We start from the raw sequence: 13,982 nt of genomic DNA, 5'->3' as shown, positions 1-13,982 counted from the left end.
CCTTGCCCCATTTTACATATGTTAGTATTCATTTTGTGGATAATCAATTTGTTAAACATAAAAATGTATATACAGAGGTTTGGCTAATGCCTTCACCCTCCCAATTATTACTGAGTGTACTGTATTTGAAAGGCATGAAAAAAAGGGCAGACTAGCCTTCTACCTATTGGCTTTACCGTAAGGTGAAAAGCAAATTTATTAGATAACCAGGGCTTATAACTGCTCAATGTATTGCTGACATTATTTCAGTACATCACTGTGTGTACCGTGTAGGATTTGAATTTAGTGAAACATTATTAGTATTATTAAATTGTCTAATGTCATGATTTGAAATCTCTCTAAAAAATGTCTCCTTGCAGCGGCACAAAAAACAAACCTAGCCAAGGAGAGAAAAAAACAGATCAGTGCTGCTATATGTGGTCTTTTGTTCACCTCACCTGACTATATTATTTAGAGGGCTGGTGTTTCTAGGCAACAATTGACCAAGCAAGGTTTTAGTCTCAGCTAGAGAATTCTGCTGAGTGTTTCTTCTGAGCTTTTATCTCCAGCACACTGGGATCCTGGTTATGACTGGCAGTACCACACTGAATCATTAAGGGGGTGTGCTGTAATATGTGCACTGCTTTAGAAAGTGTTGCAGGTTGTTCCATAAACTGCATATTACTCAAAACAAATGATCATAGGGAATATTGCTTCCTGTAGAGAAGTGCATGGGCAGAAGAGGTTGTCGAAATTCATGAGGGCCCTTATTTTTACATTTAAAAAACATATCTTAATAGGATTTATTGCCCAGAATGCTTGGGACATGTGGTTTTCTGCACAAGGGATCTTTCAGTAATTTGGATCTCCATTCCTAAGTCTGATTAAAAACATGTAAACATTAAATAAACCCAACAGGATCAAGTAGAAGGTACTATTTTATTATTACAGAAATATGGATGAACGGAGGGTACACCATACAATTTAATATCTAGTAAAAATATGCGTTAGAGGTGCAAAAAAACATACATAGAGTGACCATATAATCGATATACCATACAGTAGGTTATGCACTCTCAGAAATAAAATTCAATGGACTAGAGGAAAATAAATTGCCAGTACAGGTATGGGATCACGTATCTGGAAACCAGTTATCTAGAAAGTTCTCAATTATGGGAATGCCAACTCCCTAAGAGTTAATTTCTTTTTATCAGTAATAATAAAATAGTAGGTTATCCACTCTCAGAAATAAAATTCAATCATAAACTCAGGTGATATCAAAAAATCTTTTACTGTTTAAAAAACAATTTGGCAGTTTATAATAGTTTTAACAAAAAGTTTACATAGCAATAATATACTTGCCGCAAATGAGAATAACCCCAACGTTTCGGCACAAATGCCCTTAACAAGGGCATTTGTGCCAAAACGTTGGGGTTAATCTCATGTGTGGCAAGTATATACGCTCCTTGTTGCTTCCTTCTTTTGCGTCACACAAACCTTTGTGATATGTGGGTGATATGTATATTATTGCGATGTAAACTGAATTTTTGTTAAAACTATTGTTTTAAAACTTTTTTTTTAAAGAATTTATAATACAAAAATGTTTTCCAAACACACTCCAGTTGTTGATATTTTCAAGACTCAACTTCCACATGTCACACCTAAAAGATCAATTGTAAATACATCATCAAAACATAGGAAGGACACTTGATAAAAGAGTCAGAATGAGCCAAAGCATGTTGTAAGCCCAATATAGGTTTTGCAACAGAGTCTGCACTACTTTTTGCACCTTCCTACGTTTTGATTATTTTTTTGATTGGTCCAGTATAGATAGGTATAGAAAAAAATGCTTATTTTTAATAAGGTCAAAACATGTCCATAGGCACTCAAATAGTTATGTAAAGCGTGTGGAAGAGCGATGGGTGTAATGTATGCATAATTTTCCCATTCATTTGTTATTAGTGGACTACATTTGCATAAACCTTAATGTGAAATACGGCACATATAAATGACATTTACTGGAGAAGTGTGACTGTCTGGCTTTGGGTAAAATAATCTTTTTTTCAAGCTTGTCACTGATTAGAAGATTTTCTTGCAACTAAAGAACAGGTACACAAAATTAGAAATAGACGGCACTTCTGGACATGTTTTATTAGAGAAGGTAGCTGTGCAAAACCTAACGCGTTTCAGGATGAGATCCCATAATCATGAGCCTATGATTAAGGGATCTCATCCTGAAACGCGTTAGTAGCTGCTCTAATAAAACATGTCCAGAAGTGCTGTCTATTTCTAATTTTGTGTCCAATACAGTGGGGACACTGGAGACTGAGCACCTGGCAGGGGGAGAAGGTAACGCTGAGCTTGAGCAGTCTCCATTTTTTGTGTTTTTTTGTGTTTTTTACTTAAAGAACAGGCATGTAGCCCCAACTTACTGCCCTGCAACTCTTTTTTCCTCACAGTATGTTGTTTGTATAAATCACCAATGATGTGACTGAAGCTCTGTAAAGCATTACATAATATGTCGGAGCTCTATAAATTAAGGTTGCTTGTTTTTTTTAATAATAAAAATTGCTTTGCAATTGTGCTGCCTGGCTGTAGTTATATATACATTTAAATTAGAATAACTTACAATAGTCCTTCAGCAAATAAGTGCAAGCTGTTTGTGTGATAATCTGTCATTACACACTTGCATGCAACCTTAAGAAAGTTGTGAAGGATAAGATCACAAGATGACCTTGGGAATGCAGGGACTGAAGAGCACTCTGCTTTTTAACATAACTTAATAATAGAAGTCTAGTGATATAGTAAGAAGGAAGCAGGAAGAGCGTTCCTTTTAGAAGAAGAGGCTGTATGGCAAAAGCATGTACAGTATTGCAGAATAACAGCAGGTCAAAAGCAGTCAACAAGCCATCAGTATAGCTTGATGATTTACTGTCCATGTTAGACACACCATGGTGACCCTTCCAGAATGTAGCAGTATACACTTTACAAGCATTCATTACCTAAAGAGGCCTCTGCTGCAATGGGATACATCCATAGCTAGGTTTCAGTCTGCCTCCTAATTCACTATCCTAGACAGATTGATGGCAATTGCACATACCTGTGGATACATGATTGTGTCTATCCTTTCTATTCTATTATGGCTCAGACCTGCAAGATGAGGTTTATCAACATTCAACTTTGCTGAAAATCTATATCAGCTGGATCCAGGGCACAGGGACACTTCTTGCCCTCCTTAAATAGCATGGCAGGTACCGTTTGCTCACACTGATATTAGTGTTGTCTTCCAGGAATCACAGCTGGAGGAATTGAGAACAGAGCAAACAAACTGGGTATATGAGACACATTCCATATGTTCCCTTTGACTGGCCACAGCTTCACAGCCACCTCACAAATTAAAAATAAAAGGTATGAAATATCAGTATGTTGATCTTGCGGTAAGGAGTGTCAGTGTATTAATTTTCCTTGAATCTGAATCTTTGTATGGACTTACATGAAGTGTTAAATTACTATTATGAATACAGCAGAACCCTGATTTCATGTTTCCTAAAATTGACACTGTTTTTTGCAGTCCCATACAGGCAAGTGACGTCTTTATTTTTTTTAATGGTTTCTTGGAATTTACGCCATTTTGATGCCATCCCCTGGGTAAAATCAGGGCTCTACTGTTTTTCTGTTTTGTATGCACTACCATAAGCACTGTGAGTTTGCTATATTATGTTTTCTTAAAAATGCTTTCTTTAAAGTTGGTAATTTTTTTGAACCATGTCAATGTTTATACAGTATCTAATTAAACATATTTTTGCAAAAATGTATTAGAAATGTAGTATTTGTGTGTATTTATTGTATGCACAGCTCACAGAGAATATGACTCAGGCTCTTTGAGGGGCTTAATTATTATGATCCATAAACTAACAATGCCCCCAGGGCCATGGGGGATAAAGTGAACAATATGCACTGGCTTCTCAGCACTTCTCTGAAATTTGACAGATATTCTGATCAGGTTCTTCCTCTTTAAAACACAGTTAGCTCATGTAAAAGAGAAGCACCAGCACCTAGCAGTGAGGATAAGAACAGCAGTTCTAATGAAACTTCAGATTTCTAAGAAGTGCACCTGATGTTAAGACTGATATAGTGGAATGGAAGGTGAATTGGAGGAATACAAGGCAATGAGGTGGGGTGGAAAGTACAGCATAAGAGAAAGAAGGGAGGGAAGAGAGAACCTAGTGAGGAATGCTTAAGGGTGAAAATTTGATGGGTGATATTAAAGATGATTAAAGGAAAATATCTCAGTAAATTGAGAAGGGAAAATGTGAGGAAATGGGGGAGCAAAAGAGAAGGGGACAGGGGGTTTCAAAACATATCAGTTGAAATACCTGACGCATGTTAAGAAAATTCAAGTTTTGTAGCTTCAGGTACATTAGACCCTAATCTGTCCATGCTGTGACAAAACAAGGCAGATGGTAGGGAAAATAACATTGGTCACTTTGCATTTGCAAATTGAAAAATTACATCTTTGCAAACACTTTGCCCCTAATACAACAGTAGGAGAACGATTGCGAATTTTATAGCTTGCGATAGTTTGCAGTATATGTAATCAAATTTTGATATTGCAAACCGTTTTTTGTGACAAAATATTTAACAAACTCCAGTGCAGGTGAAAATAAATTGTAGAGTTGCTAGGAATAGTGCTTTCTATAACATTCTAAAAATTAACTTTTAGGGTAAGGTCACACTGGGAGATTTGGGGAGATTTAGTCGCACAGTGACTAATCGCCTCTTCTTTGGGGCAACTTCAGAAAATGAAGCGCTTTGAGTGCTATGCCGCTGCCGATTTTTCATTCTAGCAGGTGGAAGGCAGGGGAAAGCAGTTCGGGGAGATTAGTCGCCTTTAAAGAAGAGACGATTAGTCGCCGGGCAACTAAATCTCCCCGAATCTCCCAGTGCGACCTTACCCTTAATGTAAACTTGCAGCTTTCAAACTTAAAACAAATGAAGATGATAAGGTCCCCACTCCACAGAGCTTGGAGTCTAAGTAGGTGTGCAATTTACCAACAGGAGGGTAATAAGGGCTCTTGTGGTGTATATATGTGATATATATATATGTAACAACCCCTGCTTTCCTTTAGAAGGGCAACATCCTATTACATGAGGGGTGGGAGATAAGGACAGCCAGTCTGAAACATGTATATGTAACCAGGCACTCTGATACCAGTTATTTGTTCACCATCTGTGAAGTGTTGAAATGTTAGTGTGAGTGATGGTTAGTTGCTATACCAATAAAAATTGTTAAAAAATAAATATGTACACTATATATATATATATCACTATATTTATTGCTGGTTATTACTGGTCTATTTAAAAAGCTGCAGCTTTTCAATATGTTCATGTTCAACATATGTTTTGCATATGTTTTATGTGAAAAAAATAAAAGGTCATTCTTTAGTCTAATCTTATACTATTTATTAAAGGGTTACTCCACCCCTCTTTTTCGCAAAATGAAAAAAAAAATATTATTCTGAGGAACTTTGCATTATATATTCATTGCAAAATGTCACTGGCTTTTAACTCAGGTGTAAATGTAATTGCAGCTGTCTATTCCTTTCTGTTATTGGGGTCTGATTGTTAAAACAATGTAACAGGAGTCAGGCGTTCTTCAGGTCTAGCATGCAACATTGTTTCAAGAGCTAGAAGGAGATACTGCATTTAGTAGCAAAGATATTTGCAAATGACTTAAATCATTGAAAATATTTTATTAATGTATTGGAAAATGTCTGGGTGGAGGACCCCATAAAGGATTTGATCAACTGCTAAAAGTTGCCAGAGATTTAGGGCTTTAATGGAATGAAATACAATTGTCTAATTCATGTGAAGTATGGTAGCAGATCTCTAGGTAACCACATTCACAATACATTACTATTCGACTTCAACCCTCAAAAATTACTCAAATCAGAGCTTAAATGTACCTACACAAACAACAAATTTACTCAGCATCACAGAGATACCACTCATCAGAAAGATCGTCTTGCATTTCAGTCCAGTATAAAAGTTATCTATGACTTGTTCAGTTATCTATGTTGCTTGTTGACATTGACTCTATTCTTTCTATGGTAAGTCCTGATGACCCAACAACACCCACCTTACTGTTTACTTTCGCCCAACTAACAACTGGCTACAGTAGCCGTGGATAGATGGACAAATGTATACAAGCTTCAGACCTTCTACAACAGCCTTGGGAACATTCCTAGAAATGCCAGAGGAATTACTGAGAGTCCAGCTGCTGTTAAAATAGTCTACTCGCTGCTTTCATTAGGCCCCAGTAGAGGTAATAATGGTCAATTATAAATATTAATCTTAAACCTAAATTGAAGAAGAAAACCATTTGAGCCTGAAGCTCATTATACATGCAAAGCTATATGTTGCTTTGTTTTGGACACCTAGGTTAGGCTGATCCAACTGATCTGCCCCAGGACAGAGACAAGATTACATTAGAGGTCAGCACAAACCCCTTGGGAAAACACACAGCTCTTATTGAATGGAATTGTCCAGCCAGCCTTATAGATATCTGACTAAGCTGTGATGCAGAAATGGGTTGGGGAGGCCATAAAATTAGCTTAATACATGGGCTGAAACGTGAATAGGAATGGTAGCATTGTCATGCAATATTGACATATTTATAGCCAGCTTCACACTTTCCTGACAAAAATGAAAGGAACAGTAACATCAAAAAATGAAAGTGTTTTAAAGTAATACACATATAATTCAGTGTTGCCCTGCACTGATAGGTTTGCTTTAGAAACACTACTATTGTTTATATAAATAAGCTGCTGCCATGGGGGCAGCCATTCAAAGGAGAAAAGGCTCAAGTTACACAGCAGATAGCAGATAAGCTCTGTAGAACACAAAAGTGGTATCTGTTATCCTATTTATACTATTTAACCTGTGCCATATAGCCTTTTTTAAATTTCCGCCATTGCAGCTTGTGGTAACTTTCAGGCCCTCTACAAGGCAAATTTCTAATTGCTTGTGTAGTTTGGAGATAAAGTAAAGCAAATAAATGGGGCCAAGATTACTGGAGCCTGATGGATCTTTAAGTCTCAGGATCTTTAAGTCTCAGGAAAAGATGGCATCTATTAGGAATAGGAATAGGCAAGCAGGTATTACCTATGTAGAGTAAAAAAAAATAGAGATTAAAAGATAATTAAGGGTAGCTCGCTGAGATAAGCCACAAAGGTGAGTGACTTCCACCAGCATAAGACAGCATAGGACTCAAGTGTATAGATTCAGAGCAGTGCAAAATCGCTTAGAGTTCAACTTAAAGGGCTTAATTATAAAGTAATCAGTTTATACACTAGCATAACTAAGAAGGGCCAAGTTCCCCCCTGAAAAGTATCATTTAGTGGTGGGGGAGCTGGTGCGCACAGTCGCTCTTTGCCAGTTTGCTCCCACTCCCTTACCCACTTAGCCACCTGCCGACACAAACTAGAAAGACTAAAGCAGAAAAAGGGGGACTACCATACATCAGTCCACACATCTGCCTTTCCTGCCTGTGGTTGCAGGGTTTTCTGTATGGCAGTTACACCACTTTTTATATGTGAAACTTCAATTTGTCATTTTTGAATGTCTTTAAAAAATTTACAGAAACCGATACATTATTGCCACTTTTAAAACCCACTGCTACCCAGCTTTGTACAAGTGTGTTAAGCTCTGTAGTTCCAGACCATTACAGAAAAAAGATTCTGTGTCACCTAAAGGACAGTAAATAAAACAATTTAAATACATAAAATGATGGTTGGCGTTAAGAACAGCAGTAAGACATATACAGAGCACTTATACAACAATTTAGCAAATGTGTCAATGAAGATGGTTAAATTAACTGACACATTTTCAGTTTTTTTCCTGGCAGCATCCTCCCAAACGAGCTTGAGTTTCATTGTGGTTTCTGTGTCCTTGCTTGCAGTAAGGGTTAGTTGTGCAGATGATGGGTTTTGTGGTCATGAAGCATATAAAGGAATTTACAGCCATGGTGTCAAAAACTAATGCTATAAAAATACTGTTGAGCAAAGTAAACACAGCTATTTTTGCCCTGCCCCCATTGCATGGGCTTCCTCGGGTTAGGAAGGAGCCGATGTTGTCATATTCCATTGAAAACATAGCATTAAATATAGTACTTACAGCATGTGACATGGCCCAGTGCTCTGTTGTACAAGAAATGTATGATTCATAGTGCTATTTATTTCATTACTTGAAATCCATGATTGAAATATTGTTTTTCTCCTCTTAGTTCTTTGTCATTGTGAGAAAAATCGAAGGGAAATTTGGTAGAAGAGATAATGTATGCTGGCAGCATTTGGCGGACTTGGCCAGCAACCTCTCTAATGAAATAAGTAACTAGTCTACTGTGAGATTTTATATTACCAGTGGATAAGCAGTCTCTCAGAATATCTGGTGTTTATTACATTTTGCTCACAATAAAGGTATAGATTTGCAGATTTGTTTTTGATACACACTGTTCCCATTCCATTTCCTTGCATATTTTACTAAATCTTAGCCAACGCATGCCTAGCATAGAGAGCCATTTGTTTTAGAACTTACCCTGGAGTAAAGTTTTAATTTCCATTCTACTGATGCCCAGCTGCAGAATATCATAAACATTTGTACATGAATTAAAAGGATGCAATACTGTATGTTTCCTCCAGCAAAGTGTAAAATAGCCTCTGGGAAGGGTATGCAGGGCACAGTGTGAAGATAGTGTGCTATTTTTATAGGCCTTTCACCAAACATTTGGATTAACTAACAGAAATCACTTGGACAATGGCGAGTAGTGATATTGCTAAGTATTAGAACAACACAATTGCACCAATGTAAACAGTATCTCCAGTCTATCAGAGCAGCAGTTCTCAACCTTTGATGAGCAATGCCCTTCATAATAATAATAATGCAGTTCTTTCAAGTGTCATGCATTGAGCGCAACTGTTACACTTTCTGATCTGTCTCTCGAACTGGGAGGCCAGGAAAATGCACAGTTTTCAGGTTCCATCTTAACATGACCCACATTTTGCACTAATGTGAAGACAGCAAAACTGTATCTGCAGTGTACTCCCCCATCAAACCCAGCAATGCAGCATACAGACTAGAGGTAAAGGGCAGGAGGTGGAATGAGGGAGGAGCTAGGGTTTTAGGATGTGTTACAACAATGTCAAGCACATTTTTCACAAGGATCAAGTATTTAATTTGACCTCCTTGACAGCCATAGTCAGTCATAGTCAAGAGTTAGGTCTCCCCATTTTGCAATATCTCTACCAAATTACAATTTGTGTAGCAAGCTTCTACACCATTTTTTGTGAGGTCTCATGAAGATGTGAGTGATTATTATTCATTCTTTATGCAGCTTAGTGTGTAAACACACATTTGTCTTCAAGTATTTGGTTGTCCTATTGTTGTGTCTTTGCAGCTTTAGGCACTGGAATCAATCTTGTTGTGTCCTCTAGGACTATTTATAGTCTATAGTGTTGAAGATGATGACTGATAGCTGCCTTTTTCTTTAATGATGCTGGACAGGTTACACTAGAAGGATTCTTTGAGGAATGCGAAGAAATCCTCTCCCTTGGAAGTGACACTTAGGCAACCTCAGAGGTAGTTCTAACAGTTGCAGCAAAGGCATGGCTGTAAATCTGTATGTGTAAAACAGCTGCAGAAGCTATTATCTAGCTAAGGCAGATCAGTGTTCCTGAGTCTTTTTATAGGCCTTTTTTTTAACTAACCACATCATGAAATGGGTACTTCTGTTTTGGTTACTATTTGGTAAAGACTCTGATTAAAATAATAAGCAAATAATAATAATATAATAATGGCTGATGGTGCAAATTGCTCCCAATTTCCCATGGCTGGTTTCAGAAAATTATGCCGCTGTTTAGTACATGATACACTTGATGAATTACATGGTCATTGCATGAAATTCTGAGATTACATCCAAGATGTCTGTATTCTAAAATACAAGGGTATATTTTTTTTCTTCTGATATGCAAATTTTGGTCAGCAGTGTGTCCTGACTATACAAAGTAGTTGGGGCCTTTAGCAGCCCTAAATATATTTACAAACAAGAGGAAGCCAAGGTTCTTGAGAGCATTTCTGGCGGACTAAGAATTATATGAAGGCTATTAGTAATGATTTTGGGAAGTATGTGATCATTGCTGGCGGGCAGTAGTAAAAACTAACTTGGCTTTTGTGTTTGCCGTCTGAGCAAACACGTATCATTTACTGTTGGAGGCAGAAACTGGGTCTCTTTATAAAGAGAAGGAAATTTGGTCCCACTTCAGTAGCCCCTAACAACCAATCAGATATTTACTTTTGGTTTCTGCTGACTTGCAGTAGACTCTGGTTGCTATAGGTTGTTGCCAGGGCCGTGTATATATATATATATATATGGCTCTCCCATACTACTTTTTTTAGAAACTATATTTTAAAACTATAACTTTAAAAAGTCCATAATAATGGACCAGATTCAATCCCATGAGAGAAGTTTATTTTATGGTTTATCACTTATGGGTGAGATTCAATTTGAGGAGAAAAAAACTTTCTCCTACTGCAGTCCTAATTTTTTTCCCATAGAATTCTTCATATAATAAGCGGTATGAAAAGATTTTCTCATTGAATTGCATCTGACTATGTGTGAAAATCTGGAACTGAATTAGGAGATAAGCTTTTCCCATCAAATATAATCGAAAGTGACTGGGAAATATCTATATATACTTACCTACAGTATGTTCTGTGTGTGTACAACAGCTATAGAAACATTATCAGAAGGACCTGTAGCTTCTAGATCCGATTTAAACTGTGTTGTTTCCATGGTCACCACCAGCACAAGAATATCCCGTCATGTGCACTTTTGTGTCACAGAATGCAGTTAGTTATCCAAGCTGCAGTCATTTGTAACATGTGAAATATAGCATTACAAAATCTACAAGTGTTAACAGGAGGAGCAGTGTTCCTTTGTAATGTATAGGGTGTAACATCTCTTTATGTACAGTTCCCCTCTCGGTTCTTGAACTCTAACAAGTCAGTTGTGGCTGCACTCCTGTCTATAAACCAAAGAGGCCGCAGCAGGTATTTTTATGAATAAATGAAAGCTGCCAGATGAACTGTCATCCATTTGGCCAATTACAGTTTAGTTACTGTATCAGTGCTCTAATATAACCATGGAAATGCGAAGCCAATGATGGGAGGTCCATTGGACGAGTAATATCCCCAGGAAGATGAATTTTAATATAATTAGGCAGTCAATAAAGAAATGGTCTGCGCTAACTGAAGTAGATGTGGCATCAAAGTATAGGACCAACAGCCCTGGTGTCAAATAAGATAAGCCCCATTTGCAATAAAAGACATGATATTTGCACAGTTTCATTGGCCCATAGGAACAAATAAGATGTTCCTATCAGAAATGGTACTGGCTGATATGTTCCTATGGGTTACTGGGTAAACTTAGTGCATTTTATTGCATATGGGGAGGTGGTAGTGAAAAAGCAGCTACCATGCAGCTAGAAAGGAATGACCTCTTGTATTTTGTGTCTGAAAGGGCACACAATATTACACTCAATATAGTGGGGCAAATGCCCGGGGGCACAAAAAGTCACACAGTGATTATAGTTACATAGTTATGCAGAAGAACCGCACTCAAAGGATATGCTAAATTCATTTTCCAAAGGTTTATTTTGCTCAGCGTTTTGGTGCCCCCACAGGGACCGTTGTCAGGAGTCAAACAGGACAAAGTTACATACGGTAGTTACACAGTTAAAATGGGTTTAAAAAAGTCCATCAAGCTCAACACTTCCAAATGAACCTCAACACACACACACACACACACACACATATATATATATATATATATATATATATATATATATATATATATATATATATATATATATATATACTATTGTACTATATTGATATCACAATAGCCTTGTTCATCCAAGCCACTATTAAAGACACAAGTAGAATCTGTCATCACAAGAATACACAGAAAGGCATTCTACAACCTCACTGCCACTGTCAGTTAATGCTCTTTTTGTGAAGAAAGTACAGGTATAGGAGTTATCCTAAAACCCCTTATACAGGAAGCTCCAAATTACAAGCAGGCCATCTTCCATAGACTCCATTTTAATCAAACAATTCAAAATGATTCCCTGTAATAATAAAACAGTACCATATACTCGATCCCAACTAATATACAGTTAATCCTTATTGGGGGCAGAACAATCCTACTGGGTTTAACTGTTTAAATTATTTTTTAAGTAGACTTAAGATATGGTGATCCAAATTATGGGAAGTCCCCTTATATGGAAAATCCCAGTTTCTGAAAATACTGGATAACAGGTCCCATGTCTGTGCTTTATTTGCTATAGTAGCCACTGAATTACACTTCCTGGAGTTATACAGTTTGTTATCCACAAAAAAAACAGATCCTTCTCAATAAAGTATATGCCAACACAATACAGTTTAGTGTATAACTTGCATTTATGTTATGTTATTTATCAAAGTGCATAATCATGAACTTTTAAACACTGAATACCATTTGTCAGTTTTCCAATTTAGTCAAGCTGATCCACAAATTGGCAGAATCCTGCAATGGAACTTATAGTTTGGCACAATTTAGTATTATTAGTAAATTTACAACTGACCTCTGCGGTACTCCAATATGAACACTGGTCCAATCAGAAAATGTTGCATTTACCATCACTCTTTGTAATCTATCCTTCAGTAAGTCTTGATTTATTAATTAAAAATGATTTAATTAGTAAATGAATTTAATTTTTATTTATTAAAATTGACCTTGTTTGTGGCAATATCTAAGTACATCATGTTCACAGCCAACACAGAGGCACACTTTCTAAAAGGGGGCAATTAAATTAGTCTGGCAAGATCTATTACACATACACCATGGCACAAACTTGTTGTATTGTATTGTGATCTGCAATGTATTCACGTATCTTATCCCCTGTTGGCCCTTCCCAAACCATTGATGTTAAATTACAGCCTATAATTATCATGCTGGGTATGAGATCCCTTTTTGAAATGTGGCCCCACTGTAGCAATTCACCTATGTTTTGGCACCATGCCAGACCTTATGTCATCCTGAAAAATTAAGTAAAGGGGGTTGGCAATCACAGAGCTAAGCTCCTGATTAAATACCATCCTGTCCAGGACCTTTGTTTACCCTTACATCTTCTGAGTCACCCATGTAACAATAGCTATATTATTCAGATTTGGTCTATAAAAAGGAAGCCTCCATTAGCTGGTTTCTCAAGTGTCAGTAGACAGATGAAAAAATAACAGAATATCTGCTTTTTCCCTGCTCTCATCAACCCATTGACCTCCCTCTGATAATAATGGTCCCTACATGCCTTGCTTTATTTTTTTAACTATTTACAAAAATACTTTACTCTATAATATTCGTTATACTCCTTGCTGCAATATACTTCTCAATCTATATTTAAGCTTGGCTTCTCTTTTAGATAACTTGAATGCCTTAAAAGCCTGTTTTTTTTTCATCTTCAAGACCAATACTTTCTCTAACCATAAAGGTTTTGTTTTGCAACAATGTTCCTTGCTAACAAGGGGAATATACTGACAAATATTTATTAAGCAGCATTTTCCTTTTGTGTTCAACCCTATGAAAAGTCTTCCCCAGTTAACATATTGCAGACATGCCCTTATACTGGCAAAGATTTAGCAAAAAATTAGTGTTTTAGCTACTCCCTCATAGAGTTGTCTCTGCAATATAATCTCAAAAAACACATTTATTACACAATATTTAATATGAAATCGAGAATAATCTGATGTTTCAGAATCAGTGCTGCTTTTATTACTTTGTTAGCTGGGATATCTGTGTAAATGTCTGTGTGGCTGGCATGCATTCTGCATTTCATTGGAAGTGATTAGAATTTTACTAGGTTATTTGTGCATGTTCTGTATTGATTCACTTTTTTCATTATTGATACATC

Source organism: Xenopus laevis, chromosome 2L (genome assembly GCF_017654675.1).
Source record: "Xenopus laevis strain J_2021 chromosome 2L, Xenopus_laevis_v10.1, whole genome shotgun sequence".
Taxonomy (NCBI): domain Eukaryota; kingdom Metazoa; phylum Chordata; class Amphibia; order Anura; family Pipidae; genus Xenopus; species Xenopus laevis.
Note: the sequence above shows the minus strand (reverse complement) of the source record.